Source organism: Callorhinus ursinus, unplaced genomic scaffold, assembly GCF_003265705.2.
Source record: "Callorhinus ursinus isolate GAN/ISIS: 27379988/994484 unplaced genomic scaffold, GSC_fseal_2.0 scaffold13, whole genome shotgun sequence".
In the NCBI taxonomy this organism is placed as follows: domain Eukaryota; kingdom Metazoa; phylum Chordata; class Mammalia; order Carnivora; family Otariidae; genus Callorhinus; species Callorhinus ursinus.
The window spans coordinates 4,418,849-4,435,368 of NW_027397075.1; the positions used below are offsets into that span (position 1 = coordinate 4,418,849).

At 39.5% G+C, this 16,520-nt stretch overlaps 1 protein-coding gene across 9 annotated transcripts in view; it reads right to left on the minus strand.

The window, feature by feature from the left end:
* MRTFB (myocardin related transcription factor B) overlaps positions 1-16,520 on the minus strand; it is a 276,619-nt gene that overhangs the window by 178,035 nt on the left and 82,064 nt on the right. For 7 of the 9 annotated variants that reach the window (XM_073899477.1, XM_073899476.1, XM_073899478.1 and 4 more), the window contains one exon: positions 8,428-8,492. The exons of 1 other annotated variant lie outside the window; for it this stretch is intronic. The gene's annotated coding sequence lies outside the window, so the exon portion shown is untranslated. Of the gene's footprint in view, positions 1-5,991; positions 6,013-8,427; positions 8,493-16,520 lie in introns of those variants that run through there. One more of the 9 variants, XM_073899480.1, reaches the window with a different exon arrangement.

Sequence of the window (16,520 nt, forward strand, 5' to 3'; positions counted from 1 at the left end):
TCGTATAGGTATTTACTGAATACCTACTACATGCCAAGTATATTATGGGAGGCTCTGGAGATTCAGAGCCAAGACAACAGTCCTGTCTTCATGGGGCTTCAAACTGTGAAGGAAGCCAAACTAATCAAATAATCATAAAAATATATAACACACAAATGGTGATTAGCCCTATGTGCCAGTCTAAGCTAGTCTAAAAATGAACTCAGTTTACTCACTGCACTCTAGTCTGCTTGCCCCCTGAGCCCTTATTCTTGGAGGGAAACGGTGCCATTTCCAGGTTACCAAAGCCACAAACTTGGGAGGCATTCCTGACCTTCCCTTCCTCCTCAGATCTCTTCATTCTCTGGGTCGGGTCCCGCCTGCTTTCCCAGAGTAGATGTGCACGGTTGGCTCTATCCAGAACCTTTCCCTACTTCTTCTGGGAACTCCCAAAGAGGTAGTGGTAGAAAATTCCAACAGAGACCCCTTCCAATGAAGGCATAAAACCGAAGGCCATGAGGGTCCCTGGTTTTTTAAAAACTAAAGCTGGAGGGAGAAGCTCTTTCTTCCTCTTAGTTGAAGAGTGTGAAAATAGCCCCTGTCCTGTGGAGAAACTGGAGGCAGCAGACCTAGGAGCAAGAGTCCCTGTGAGGGAATGAGTACCACTCCCAACCCTTCAGGCCCCTGAGCCTGTCCAGGTTTCTGCAGCATTTCATTCCTTTTGGACCTTCTCCAGGAACCTCCCAATTCATCCCCCCTGTGACTTAATGTTTGAACAGGGTTTCTATTACCTGTAGCCAGGATTCCTAATAGCTCCTAAACCTTTCAGCCTGTGACTTACCCAAATTCTACTACAAATGCCCTAGTTCAGGTCCTCATCAACTCCCACCTGGACCCACCTAACAGCTTACTGGGTCTTCTGTCTCCCCATCCTGCCCCTTGCATCCAGCATCCCCAGTACAGTCACCAGAGTGGTCATATCACGCTTCCCATGCTGGACAATTCAATGGCTCTCCTCGATATGGACAAAATCTAAATTCCTCAACAGAATACACCTGACTCTCTATAATCAATCTTCCTCCCCAGCCAAGCAACTGTTACTCCCTGCCTCATATTTTATGCCTTGATTATATGAATTACATGGGCTTCAGTTTAGACAGACAGACAAAGACATACACATCATGCTGAACTAGTAAGGAAGACATCTTCCTTTTGAAAACTTTGGAAACCTAAAGAAATTCAAGACAAGTGGTTTTGTTTAGACTCACTTCTAGGCATCAAGCGATCCCATCTACATCTGTCTTTTATGATATAAGTAATTCTAAATATGGCTGCTATACAATATCTGGTGTTAGGGCACATGGCGTACACAGGAGCAAGTAGCCAGAAGAGAGAAGTCCTGATCACCTAACCATCTTTGTGGACGGACCACAAGTGTCTCCTCCCCCATGAGGTGTTCTCACCCAGATCCAGAGGAGTCCCACCTCCTCCTTTCTGCATCTCTCCACTGTCCTCTGTGCATACTCCTCACCTAGCACCTGTGCTCTTGTTCCTTGAGGATAGAGCCACATTCCACTCACCTCTGGCTCCCTGAGCCCAGTGAAGTGCTCAGTGCATATGAAACACTTATAAATGTTCATAGAATGATGCATGCATTCTGAGCTATGCAGAACCCTGAAAGGCAACTTTCTAATTAAAAGCAGGGGAAAGGGGGCAATTGGGTGTTAGGTTAGGAAACGTGGTCTTCTTCATATTGAATCAGATGAGAATACTTGAAAACACAGAAGATGTTTAATGCCTCTAACCCGCTGCATAGTTAACCAGCCAACCATTCTGCACCAATTTCTTACATGGGAGATGCCTAGAAATAAGTTATGATTTTTTAACTTATAAAAAAACTTCAGAGAGCCCATACAAGTAACAAAAGAAAAATAAATTGGATTTAATAAAAATTTAAAACTGTTTGCCTCAAAGAACAAGTGAAAAGACAACCCACAGGATGGGAAGAAAACTGGACTATTTGTGTTTTAATAAGGATATGGGTATGTGCATGTGTGTATCCAGAATATGTAAAGAACTCATACAATTCAACAATAAAAAGACAACCTAATTTTTTAAGTGGAAAAAGAATGTGAACAGGTATTTCTCTAAAAAAAGATATACAAGTGGCCAACAAGCACATGAAAAGATGTTCAGCATCATGAGTCATTAGGGCAATGCTAATCAGAACCACAAGAAGATACAACTTCACACTCATCGGAATGGCTGCCATGAAAACAACAACAGCAAAATAACAAGCGCTGGGCAGGATGTGAAGTAACTGGAATCCTTCAATATTGCTGACGAGAATGTAAAAATGGGACAGCCACTTTGGAAAACAGTTTGGAAAAAAGTTAAACAGAGTTACCAGAAGACCCAGCAACTCTACTCTTAGGTCTGCATCCAAGATGAGTCTGCCCAAAAACTTGCACATGAATGGTCACAGTGGTATTATTCATAATAGCCAAACCATGGGAAACACCCAAACGCCTATCAATGGTTGAATAAACAAAATATGGCATATGCAGGCAACAGAATATTACTTAGCCACAGAAAGGAATGAAATTCTGATGCATGCTAGAGCATAGATGAACCTCACAAACACGCTAAGTGGAAGAAGCCAGACACGAAAGGCCACATGCTTTATCACCCCATTCATACGGCATATCCCGAACAGGCGAATCCACAGACGCAGAAAGCAGGTAGTGGTTGCCAGGGGCCAGGGGCCGGAGGCCAGAGAGAGGGAAGAATGAAGGGAGACTGCTAATGGGGGTGGGCATTCTTTCTGGGGTGATCAAAGTGTTCTGGAATCAGGTAGGGAGGTTCGGTGCACAGCTCTGAAGATACTGAAGTCCATTAACTTGCGTGCTTTAAAGGTATGAGCTGAAATTTACAGTATACTGCACAAAATCATAGAGTGACACCTCTGTGCAGGGGCCTTACTGAATCACTCTGCCTGCTACAGGATAACCTGTTGTAAAAGACACACAATCTGTTCAGAGGAGGAAATGATTTATTTCCCTACCACTAAATCCCCACAGCAACCAACCATAAAATCCGATCCAAAGTAAAAAGAGCAAAGAACAAAAGAGCACACGATTTGCAATTTGCTGGCAGGTATGAAATGGAATTCACCGAAGACTGAACCAAAAAAAAAAAAAAAAAAAGTTTAGCAGCACTGCTTGCTTCCCTTTGATTACACAGATTTAAACAAGTCAAAGTCCTTTTTAGCTCATGAAAAAATGAAAAACAAGCATTCCCTCCTGTAACAAAATTAACATCCCACAGAAGGTCTGTTTGTACTTGGCCGTCATGAACCTTTCATCTCCGAGCACTGCTAAATTAAACAAGCCTATGTTGTATTGAACACAGTGAGCCAGACACCCTGGCAGGCTCCTCACTTCATCAGTGGGTGCTGAAGAACATTAGAAATAAAGAAGATGGTGAGAATGACAGGGATGGTGGTGATAAAGTAGCTTCCACTTCACTCAGTGGAACATTTCAAGTATCTACAATAATGAAACATTCTAACAACTCCGAGACCCCTTCCTCTGCTGGTGTTTGTAAGAAGAGAGCACAGACTTTGGAGCCCGAGAGATATGAATTCAAGTCACTGCTTAGTTTGGTTTTTAACATACTAGCTGAGCACCCAAGGACAACTTTCCTAACTAAGGCATTTCATGCTCTCAAACTGGGTGATTACATCTATCCTCCAAGTTTATAAGGACAAAATGAGGGAATGCCAACTGCTCAAGATGCAAATCGCCACCACTCTCAACGCTTCACAGCAAATGCTCATTTTAGAGCTTATATCATAGTATAAGTAATTGACACCAGCCATCCTTTTTCTACCCCGAGGACATCTAAACAACCAAAAGATCCTATGAAGATTTCATATCAAATAAACTGTCCCCTTCCATAGAACTGAAAGTAAGAAAGCCATCAATAAAGTCTGTTTTAAATGTATTAAATCAGGGCATGACACAAAGCATTCATTCACCTAAAAGGTATTTAAAAGTACTGAACTGAGAGAGACGCACCAAGAGAAACACTTACTATTAGAAAGAAATGCCTATTTTTCAGTGCAATAATTGGTAACCTTTCCGGGAAGATTGATGCCATCTGATTATAATTCCCAAGTGTCAGTAATCAGTTCTTAAGGTAAAAGAAAAAGGAAGTGGGATGGTTTCGAGCACTCCAGAAAAGATGTGGGAGGATATCCTTTCCCACTGACAGCAATTAATGTTTGAATGATGGCTGCTAGAACATTCAGACTGAAAAACTTTGTCACATTAGAATAGACTGAAATCTATTTAAAACAAAACTTACTAGGTTTAACATACACAAACACAACCCTCCCCGTGACCTGGGTCTCTTCTCCGAACAAACCAAACGGGCACAAAGGCCAAGTTTGCATGGAACTCTCATATTTGTCATCACACTGCTATGATGTGATTAGCCATGCTCCCATGTTGGAAGTCTATTTAAAGAGGGTATCTGGACACTGCAGTAATAGACAAGAGTCAGACTCCCTCTGCCCAGCTCCATATTTCTATCACACCCACCATGACGCAAAGCTTCCAGGGTCAGCAAGGAAGGAAATTTCTCAAGGAGGATGGAACGGTCAGAAGCTGGAGATTTCCCTAGGGAGTTTCTTTAAGCCCTGTGCTCACTTTGGAACTTGAGGCCCAAAGCCACTGCTCTCCACCCCTCTTCACCTCACAGGGGTAATAATAATGCCTTTGTGAGAGATCAACCCAGGTATGCACACTGCAGAAGTCAGCCTGGGATGCTTCCTGGGGATCTATGCTGCATACAGGCACTTAAAAATGTCTTTCCACTCCTCCTGCAGTTCCATACTCTCACCCTGATCATGAAACCATTTCATCTGAGTATTCTACCACCACAAATTCTGGATACGAAGACAGCTTTTCTTCTTTCCAACTTTCCAATCAAATAACCACTTATACTGCCAGTCTAAACTTTAAGCTTTATGCCTAAAATAGGAAGAAATCGTTACAAATGCACAAAATCCAACCCATACATAAGAATGTCTTAAAATCTGTTTAAATACAGTATAACAATTTTTACAAATGCAGCTAAGAGGGGAAATAAAGGATAAAGTCTTAATTAAGACTATGGTTTAACTACTACTAGTAATTCCTCACTTTTCAGGAGTATTTTCAGAAATAGGGTTTTAAAGCATGCGATTAAAGAAATTAACTCATCAGTGAAATGAAAGCTACCATATAAGCAAATTCCTATACTACCACAGAAAAGAGTTTCAAGAACCCAGAACTTCGGTTATTTTAGAAAACAAATACAAGGTTATACCATTAGCCACAAAATATCCAAGGGAAAAGTCCAGGAAATCTCATTAATTTAGACCCCACTAATGAAGACTCAGTAGTTTCCTTTTAGGTCTGCCTAGATTTAACTTTTGGACTATTTATTTAGTAAGGGGTTGCTAAGGAAATTAAAGGACAAATAAAAATTGCTAGGGGATTATTTAATCAATTTAAAATTTTTTACATGCAAATAACCACTGCTAAAATACTAATTAAAATCTTGCTCATGCGTTCTTTAGAATCCCATATCCCAGTGGAAACAAAACGTATGAAACAAAAGTCTACAACAGCTTAAATCTATTAAGTGCTTGCTCCATGCGCTCTGTTTATTTTGGCTATAAAAACTGGTTTAGGAGTCAGAAAAGCTTAGAAGGCAGGATACTGGACAAAGATTTATACATTCTTCTCAATGGCTGGCAATCTATTTCTCCACTTCTATTTTTAATAAATGCTGAACCACACAATTAAAATATAACTCAATTTCTTTCCACTATAATTTAAAATCTGGGGTATTTACTTTATTCTTGTCTTCAAATAACATAACTGAAAAATATTCCCAGGTCTATAATAACCAAATATCCTAGGATTCTTGAATTAACATCTGGTATCTTACCTAGATACTTACTTTGCCCTTAACAGCAACAATAAAAAACAAAGAAAGCAGATTTAAAACACAGCAGTATATGTGATTCTGAAAATAAAGGAGATATAGTCTAAATCAATAATCCAAATAAAGCATCACAAAACGTTACTCTAGCAAGTGTCACTACAATTATGTATGTCTAGATTTAGGGGCATTTAAAAGTCACAGATACTAGTTTTCTTCTCCAAGAAATTAAATTTCTTAATTAAAATTTAAGGCACGTCTCACTTACATCTGAGTTCTAACTCAACAATACCAATATACACCAATCATTAATTCCTTCAAAACAATTTGAGTGTCTGTCACGTACATGCCAGGTGTCACACCAGTTGCTGGATGGAAGCTGGTCGATAAAACATACTTGGTCCCAGCCTCAACAATGTGAACTTGGAATGAAAAGACAAGCACCCACATGAAACACAATCTATATCATAAGAAGATGCATTTCATATACAGCAAAAAAAGATGAATTTTAGTTGACTTTTTATTAAGTTAAAGAACAAACACTAGGACAATGACACAGTTGGTGTCTGTTTCATGGGAGACCTTAAGTAACTCTTAGTCGATTGAAATAAAATCTAAAACAAACATAAATGAGTTCATATTCGTATCAGAAATTGGTAAAATACTCTGGACAGATGGGATTTGACATCGATATTCATAGGTTTACATTTAAATACATATTCACATAATTGACAAACTCAACAAGTATTTCACTGTCACCTGAGTTTGTGAATCCCATTCTCTATGCTATTCTGAAATTGGGATCCATGCTCAAAAGACCTTAAGTCATTTTTTAAAGCTTTTTCAAGCTCCACTATAAATGAATAAAAAACAAGAGTACTGCTCCCCACAGAGGAAAACCTTTGGTATCCAAAACAGTTAGTTAGTTGCCAATAATTTAAAAATATTTATAATGAGGTAATCAGGGCAACAGAACTAAAAACAAAGGACTCAACATATTTCAACATTTTCATCATATTAAAAGCCCAAGAGTGTCTCACTTAGACATGAGAATCATGTTAAAATCTTATGTTTAATGTTATGTAGGTTATGTTCTCAGTAAGAAAATTCTTCATGTAAGTAAGAATATCAAATGAAAGGGGTCTTTGAAAACATAAAAGGCTTATTTCAATCAAAAACGTTGCTATCTCAAAGATACCATTTTTTTTCTCCTATTGGATGGGCAAAGATTAAAGATTAACAAAACGCAGTGTGGGCAGGGTATGGAAAACAAGACTGTCACTGACTTGGGGGTGGTGGTGGTGATAAACTGGTAGTCTTTACAGAGGGCAGTTTACCATATGTATCAACATTTATTTTTTTTTAAAGATTTTATTTATTTATTTGAGAGAGAGAGAGAGAGAGAGAATGAGTGATAGAGAGCACGAGAGGGAAGAGGGTCAGAGGGAGAAGCAGACTCCCCACTGAGCGGGGAGCCCGATGCGGGACTCGATCCCGGGACTCCAGGATCATGACCTGAGCAGAAGGCAGTCGCTTAACCAACTGAGCCACCCAGGCGCCCTGTATCAACATTTAAAATGTGCATCATCTTTGACTCTGCAGTCAATACTTCCAGGAAGACAAAGGAACAAGTATACAATGGTGTGAGTACAGGGTTAATCAACACGCCATTATCCACTAGAAACAATCTAAGTGGTCATCAAAGGAATGATTAAACAAACCATGGTGCCTCCAACCAATGAAATATACGAGAGTCAGTAAAATCATCATGTACAGTTTACACATGCCTTTTACAATTCATGTGTAAAGATATATAATATACACTGTTGCGTTAAGACTACCATATGTAGTGTAAACCAATATAATATATTTAGTAATTTGTATATGAACACTCCTATACCCATAGAAGTATATTCACCAAAATATAAATGGCAGTCATTTCTGTGTGACAGGAGTTAGGTGTTTACTTGTGTATGTTGTTTTATACTGATGGAAGATTTTTCTATTACAATAAGAAAATACAACATATCTCATTTAAGGAAAGAAGTGCTGCTATCTCACCAAACGTGCCTTCAAATCCCTTCAGTTCCCTGTTTTAAAAACAAAGTTTTCACTGAATGTTGTAAGTATACAGAACCACCAAGCAGCTTATGGGTTTCCACCTGCTGGATCTCCTTAGTACCAAACTTTAAGACAATGAAGTCATGGGAATTTAAAGATTAGATTCAAAGAAGTAAAGAAAGCCAAATAACCTTGTTCAAACAACCCATGTTCCTGGCATCCACCTTAAGAACCCCAGGTTCCATGAACTTAAAATACTCCTAGAACAATCTCCCTCTTACATCTTAAGAAAGCAGGCTGCGGAGAAGAATTTTCACAACAGTGGAGGGTGGGGAGAGGTTTCTTAAAAAAAAAAAAAAAAAAAAAAAAAAAATTAAATGATAAAAAACTTACCTCAGTAAAAATATTTAATTATCTTCCTGTCTTACATTCTCTTTCTTAGCACCTTTACTGTGAGCCTGGAGGGGGGGAAAAGTAAAAATTACTTTTTACTGAATACCTACTATATGCCTGGTGGGGATGGTCACAGAAAGCCTCCTGGAGAGCAGGAAGTCCAAGACAAATTGGAAAGAACAAAACAGAAGTTACTAAGAAGGGATGGTTGGGACGGAAATTGGGAAGTTGCAAGTGTAATCAAATAACTTCCTAAATTGTTCAAGAACCTGTAAATGACACATTCAACAAACAAGTCTAAAGCACCATAACAGGTTAAGAGTTGGGTTGCTAGGGCACCTGGGTGGCTCAGTTGGTTAAGCAACTGCCTTCAGCTCAGGTCATGATCCTGGGGTCCCGGGATCGAGGACCGCATTGGGCTCCCTGCTCATCAGGGAGTCTGCTTCTCCCTCTGACCTCCCCTCTCTATGCTCTCTCTCTCTCTCAAATAAATAAATAAAATCTTAAAAAAAAAAAAAGGGTTGGGTTGCTAGACTCAGAACAACTGCATTTGAATCTCAGCTCTAGCACTTCCTAGCATGTGTAGTCTTCAGCAAGTTCCTCAACCTTGGTGTGCCTTGATTTCCCCATATGTCCAATAATAGTACCCAATTCATACGATTGCTGAGGATTGTATGAGCTAATCCACATCAGGGACTGTAAAACAGCTCCTGGAACATAATAAATGTTAATTTTTATTTTTATTAATAATGCTCTTACATAATTAAGTCTATTTACCTCTCACCACCACCATTATTGTTATCATTGTTGTTATTGCAAAATGACATAATCGTCATCCTCAAGGGGCTTACAGTATACTGGATGAGATAAGAGTTACCAGATACATAACATAAGGCTAAAGAAAGATCAAAGTCAATTATTTGTTAATTGTCAAATATTAATAACAAATACCGGAGTGTCTATCCTTTGCCAGGTCTTCTGCTGCGCATTTTTTTTAAGATCTTATTTATTTATTTGAGAGCGAGAGAGTGAGCTAGAGAGCACAAGCAGGGGGAGCAGCGGAGGGAGAGGGAGAAGCAGGCTCCCTGCTGAGCAAGGAGCCCAGTGCGGGGGCTCGATCCCAGGACCCCAAGATCATGACCTGAGCTGAAGGCAGATGCCTAACTGAGCCAACTAGGCACCCCTCCTGGGCATTTTTGATGGACGGACAGATACGGTTTCTCTCCTCGGTTTCCAGTCTATCAAGACCCATGCAGGCGCCTGGGTGGCTCAGTTGGTTAGGCAACTGCCTTCGGCTCGGGTCATGATCCTGGAGTCCCGGGATCGAGTCCCGCATAAGGCTCCCTGCTTGTCGGGGAGTCTGCTTCTCCCTCTGACCCTCCCCTCTTCTCATTCTCTCTCATTCTCTATCTCAAATAAGTGAATAAAATCTTTAAAGAAAAAAAAAAGACCCATGCTACAGGGCATACGAGCTGCACAAGGAGACAGATAATTTTCCTCAGTGGGTGCAGGGCACTATGTATCCGAATGGGCAGAATGAGGTAGCAGAACATTCTGGGTGGAAGGGACAGCGTTATAGGAAAACACAGGGCCTCTGGGGAATGCTAAGCAGCCTTGTTGTCAGGGTGCATCTGACTGAGCAATGAGTAGTGAGGCCAAAAAGCAGGAGGGGCCTCAAGTGCCCCACTGAGTTTGCTCCCTGATCTCAAGCACACTGATTACCCTGCTAAAATGGAATCACAGCTTACTTTTAACTTCAAGTCTAATACCTTACTGTTTCTCTTCATGGTTTCTTTTTCCCTCTTTCAACAGTGACAGGGGTAAGAGGAGGAAAAAGAAAAAAACCCAGCAGCCTCAACCCACATTGACGCTGGTGGCAGAAGCAGCACTAAGTGATGAGTTTCATATGTTCTTTTTTAATTCCTCCAACATTCTGATATGGAGAGAATCGTTCCTTTCACAGACGAGAGAACTGAGGCTCAGAGAAGTCAAACGGGATGTCTGAAGACCACAGAACTAATAAATGCAGACACATTTAAACTGCAAGTTTGACTCCCAAAGCTTTCTTTCTCTTAGGCAAAAATATTTATAAGGGATTTTGCAGAATTTAAAGTCTGTTAAAAATGACTTATAAATTCAAGGTCTGTCGATTTCTGTGCTTACACAGAAAAACAGCCTTCATACACACAGTCAAAACCACTTAGAGAAGATAAAGAGATCTCACAAAAGCACCAAAAAAGATAAACTACATACAAAAAATTTTAACAAAAAATTGGCAAAACCTATATAAGACAAACTTTGAAATGCTCCAAAAGGATTCAAGAGTAGAATCAAACCAATGAAAAAATACACAATGTTCTTGGATAGGAAAATATCAGAAAGACAGCAATTCTCTCTGTAAAATTAGTTTATAATTTTCACATGATCTCAATTTTTTAAGTGTTTTCTTTTCTGGAACTAGACAAAATGATTATAAATTCACATGGAAAAATAAATAAGGAAAAATTGCCAGGAAAATGAAGGGCAACAGGGGAAACTAAAACATTTTGTAAAACCAATACCGTGTACTGGTGTATGAATAGAAAGACTAATGGAATAGAATAGGAAGTCCAGAGATATGCTCCAATACACCTGGAAGTTCCGAATACAATCAAGATGTATTGTATTCTGAAACAAATGGTAGCAATAACTGGCAGCTACATAGAAAAAGATAAGGTTCAATCTATATACTATCCTCAAACACCAGAATAAATCCCAAATATATCGAAGATGGAAGTGTAAAAATGAAACCACAAAAGTACTTAAGGAAAACAGGAACAAATTTCAAATTCCTGGAGGCCTTTCTGTGACTCAAAATCCAGACACATAAAAGATTAATATTAACTACCTAAAATTTAAAGAAAAATCTTTGAAGCTTTCTCTAGACCAAAATACAATTAAAAAACAAGTAACAAACTGGGGAAATTGCAACTCACGTCCTAAAGGGTTAATCTAATTTATACATTCCTAGAAATTGATAAGAAAAAAGCAATCCAAACGAAAAATTACAAAGGGTATGAACAGATAGTTCATAGAAACAGAAATCACCTTTAAGCATATGAAAAGATGCTCAGCCTCATTCATATCAAACTAATGCACATTAAAACTGCATAGTTATCATTTTCACTATTAGAATAATATAAATCTAAAGGTTGGAAAACACTGTTGGAGAGGCTATGGAGAAACAGGTACCCTGATGCATTACTTACAGGAGTTCACAACCCTGAAGAAGGGCAGAATTTAACAAAATTATAAATGCATTGCTCAATGACCCAGCAATCCCACTTGCGGAAAGATATCCCACAGATACATTTCAATATACGAAATGAGATGTGTACACGTGTATTTACCAGGACATTGTCTGTGATTGTTAAGGGACTGGAAAAAATTCAAATACGCATCAATGGGGGCTAGTTCAATACACTATGGCATGGGTATACAGTGGAATATTCTGAAGCTGTTAACTAGTGTTTTCTATACACTAATATGGAAAGATCCCAAAGGTATATTAACCAAACAAAAAGCAAGGGACAGAATAATTTATGTGGTGTGCTATATTTTATATACAAAGAAGAACAGGTATTGGCTCATGTCTACACAAAGGAACATCTATAAGGAAACAAATAGGGATGCCCAGGTGGTTCAGTCAGTCAAACGTCTGCCTTCGGCTCAGGTCATGATTCCAGGATCCTGGGATTGACCCTGCATTGGGCTCCCTGCTCAGGCAGGAGCCTGCTTTTCCCTCCCCTGCTCCCCCTGCTTGTGTGGGTGCGCGTGCTCTCTCTCTCTGGCAAATAAATAAATTAAATTTAAAAAAAGGAAACAATTAAAGAGGATATTTATGGGGATAGGGGACAGGTTAGACCACAACAGAGTTGGAAATTAAATTCCTCAAAATAAGCTGTTTTAATTTTTGAACATTAATATTTTACCTATACAAAATTAATTTTAAAGTGTTAAAAGTGTAACTCACAGAAAGAACTACTCATAAGCCAGAGTCAAAATCCAACGAGCTCAATGCACATTGATTGGAAGAACAAATATTGTGAAAATGTCTATGCTACCTAGACCAATCTACACATTTAATGCAATCCCTATCAAAATACCATCAACTTTCTTCAAAGAAATGGAACAAATACTCCTAAAATTTGTATGGAACCAGAAAAGACCCCAAATAGCCACCCAGGCACCCCAACAAGCACTTCTAGTGTGGCCATCTCTAAAAATGATAAAAGACGATATACTCTTTTTCTTCAACCAATCTGCTTATCTTTTTGTTGAAAAAGAAAAGCAAAGCTGGTGGCATCACAATTCCAGACTTCAAGCTCTATTACAAAGCTGTCACCATCAAGACAGTATGGTACTGGCACAAAAACAGACACATAGATCAGTGGAACAGAATAGAGAGCCCAGAAATGGACCCTCAATGGTCAACTAATCTTCAACAAAGCAGGAAAGAATGTCCAATGGAAAAAAAGACAGTCTCTTCAACAAATGCTGTTGGGAAAATTGGACAGCCACATGCAGAAGAATGAAACTGGACCATTCTCTTACAACACACACAAAAATAGACTCAAAATGGATGGAAGAACTCAATGTGAGACAGGAATCCATCAAAACCCTCGAGGAGAACAGAGGCAGCAATCTCTTTGAACTCAGCCACAACTTCTTCCTAGAAACATCGCCAAAGGCAAAGGAAGCAAGGGCAAAAATGAACCACTGGAACTCCATCAAGATAAAAAGCTTTTGCACAGCAAAGGAAACAGTCCACAAAACCAAAAGACACCTAACAGAATGGGAGAAGATATTTGCAAATGACATATCAGATAAAGGGCTAGTATCCAAAATCTATAAAGAACTTAGCAAACTCAACACCCAAAGAACAAACAATACAATCAAGAAATGGGCAGAAGACATGAACAGACATTTCTCCAAAGACGACATCCAAATGGCCAACAGACACATGAAAAAGTGCTCAACATCGCTCGGCATCAGGGAAATCCAAATCAAAACCTCAATGAGATACCACCTCGCACCCCAGTCAGAATGGCTAAAATTAACAAGTCAGGAAACGACAGATGTTGGCGGGGATGCGGAGAAAGGGGAACCCTCCTACACTGTTGGTGGGAATGCAAGCTGGTGCAGCCACTCTGGAAAACAGCATGGAGGTTCCTCAAACGGTTGAAAATAGAGCTACCCGATGACCCAGCAATTGCACTACTGGGTATTTACCCCGAAGATACAAATGTAGTGATCTGAAGGGGCACGTGCACCCCAATGTTTATAGCAGCAATGTCCACAGTAGCCAAGCTATGGAAAGAGCCTAGGTGTCCATCAACAGATGAATGGATAAAGAAGATGTGATATATGTGTGTGTGTGTGTGTGTGTGTGTGTGTGTGTGTGTGTGTGTGTGTGTGTAATGGATTATGCAGCCATCAAAAAAAAAAGAAATCTTGCCATTTGCAACAATGTGGATGGAACTAGAGGGTATTATGCTAAGCGAAATAAGTCAGTCAGAGAAAGAGAAGTATCATACGATCTCACTGATATGAGGAATTTGAGAAACAAGACAGAGGATCATAGGGGAAGGGAGGGAAAAATGAAACAAGATGAAACTGGAGGGGGAGACAAATCATAAGAGACTCTTAATCTCGGGAAACAAACTGAGGGTTGCTGGAGTGGAGGAGGGTAGGAGGGATGGGGTGGCTGGGTGATGGACATTGGGGAGGGTATGTGCCATGGTGAGTGCTGTGAATTGTGTAAGACTGTTGAATCACAGACCTGTACCCCTGAAACAAATAATACATCATGTTAATAAAAAAAATCCAGTGAGCATTAAAAGAGAATTTTCTCTGAAATTAGATATTGACAAGCAATTTATTTTTTTAAAGATTTATTTATTTGAGAGAGAGAGGGAGAGAGTGCACACATGCGTGAGCAGTGGGGAGGGGCAGAGGGAGAGGGACAGAAAGAATCTCAAGCAGACTCCCGGTTGAGTGCAGAGTCCGTCACGGGGCTCAATCCCACAACCCTGAGATCATGATCTGAGCCAAAATCAAGAGTCAAACGCTTCACCGACTGAGCCACCCAGGCACCCCAACAAGCACTTCTAGTGTGGCCATCTCTAAAAATGATAAAAGACGATATACTCTTTTTCTTCAACCAATCTGAAGCATATGATTGTAATAATCTATAAAAAGAGCTAAAGGGGTGAGGAATTATGAAAGAGAACAGGAAGGGGCCCCTAGACCAGCAGCATCAGCATCACCTGAGAACCTGGTGAAAACACAAATTCTTAGGCCCCAGCCCAGACCAAAAACTCTGGAAATAATGGAGGGAACAATTCCCATAATGCACACTCAAGTTTGAGAGCCAATGATCCAGTCCAGTGCTTCCCACACATTCATGTGCATCCCCTGGAACAGGACTCTGTAAAAATGAAGATCCTAGTTCAGTAGGTCTGGGGTGGGCCCGAGAGTCTGTATTTCAAACAAGCCTCAGGATGCTGTGCTGTGCTGCTGGCTTGGGGAACCACACTTTGAGAAGAAAAGCTGAAGTCCACCTGGGGGGAGAAGGTATGCACACCGTCTTCATGTGGCTGAGTTTCCTATGGAAACTGCCCTCGATATCAGATGGAAAAAGTCCTTACACAGGTTTTCTGGTAAGAGATACCATGTAACCGCTCATATAAAAGCCATACTTGGGGCGCCTGGGTGGCTCAGTCAGTGAAGCCTCCAACTCTGAATTTCAGCTCTGGTCATGATCTCAGGGTGCTGGGATCAAACCCCGAGTTGGGCTCCGTATTCGGCATGGAGTCAGCTTGAGATTCTCTCTCTCGCTCTCCCTCTGCCCCTCCCCTCCATTGTGCATGCGCTCGTCCTCTCTCAAATAAATCTTAAAAAAAAAAAAAAAGCTGTACTTAACATGTACTAAATATATTTTCAAAAGTATTTCTTTCTTTTCTTCTTTTTTAAGATTTCAAGTAATCTCTACACCCAATGTGGGGCTCGAACTCATGACTCCAAGATCAAGAGTCACATGTTCTACCAGGCAGGAGCCCTCAAAAATATTTCCTATTAAGACAACAGTAACAGCTACAAATTGTTGAAACCCAATTTAAGGATGTCCCATTTGAGAAAACTTTCAATTATGAGTGGACTTATGAGCATTTCAAAATGAAAAAAAAAACCCACACAAAAGACCCCCCCATATTCCTACATCTGTCAGGTTATACTGTCTGATGAACTTTACCTCAAATTCATTAGCCACACCACCTGCTCTCCATGAAAAAGCACATTTCTTTCCTTCTAAAAAATTGTTCTTATATTTACAAACACTGATGTTTCATTTGCTTTACATGGCGGGGGGAGGTATGTTTTCTTATAAGGAGTCTTACAAGTAAAGAATTCTAGTCTAGGTGGAAGTATCTAGAAATGTTGTGTACCTTTATTTTGCAAGTCACGCTTTGGATAAATTTTTTCCTGTTAAATATTAATCAATGTGCTGAAATTTCTACATATTCCCTATTTCACTGAATGTAAGACACCATCAATTCTCAGACACACTATTATTTCATGTACTGCTAAGAAAAGTTACCAATTAAAACAGGACATGTCAATTTTAAGATAGCATTCCATTTTGGATATGCATCTTAAAAATAAAGAAATAGCTTAACTATAAAGCTCAAAGATATGTACATAGTAAGTTACTCCTTTTCATCTAAAAAGGCATGGATTTTTGCTCATTTAACAATGTATCCCCACACCTGAAAACTGGAAGTCTCAGTATCTCTGCAATTCATATTGTTTCATTTTTGTACAAATATATATATGGGTTTTTTTTTAGTGATTTAAAAAAAAAGTAGTGAAGAAAAAAAGGAAGAGTGCCCTGCAACATGATAATGCTTGCTCAAAGTAATAAAAGTTAATTACTCTCAATGTGGGTAATTTTCCAACCTGAAAGTATTCAATGTATCTCTAGTCAATTTAAAATACCTTATAGTTCTATTTTGACAAGAGTTTTTACTTGTTTGTTTCTAAAGCACCTTTCAAAA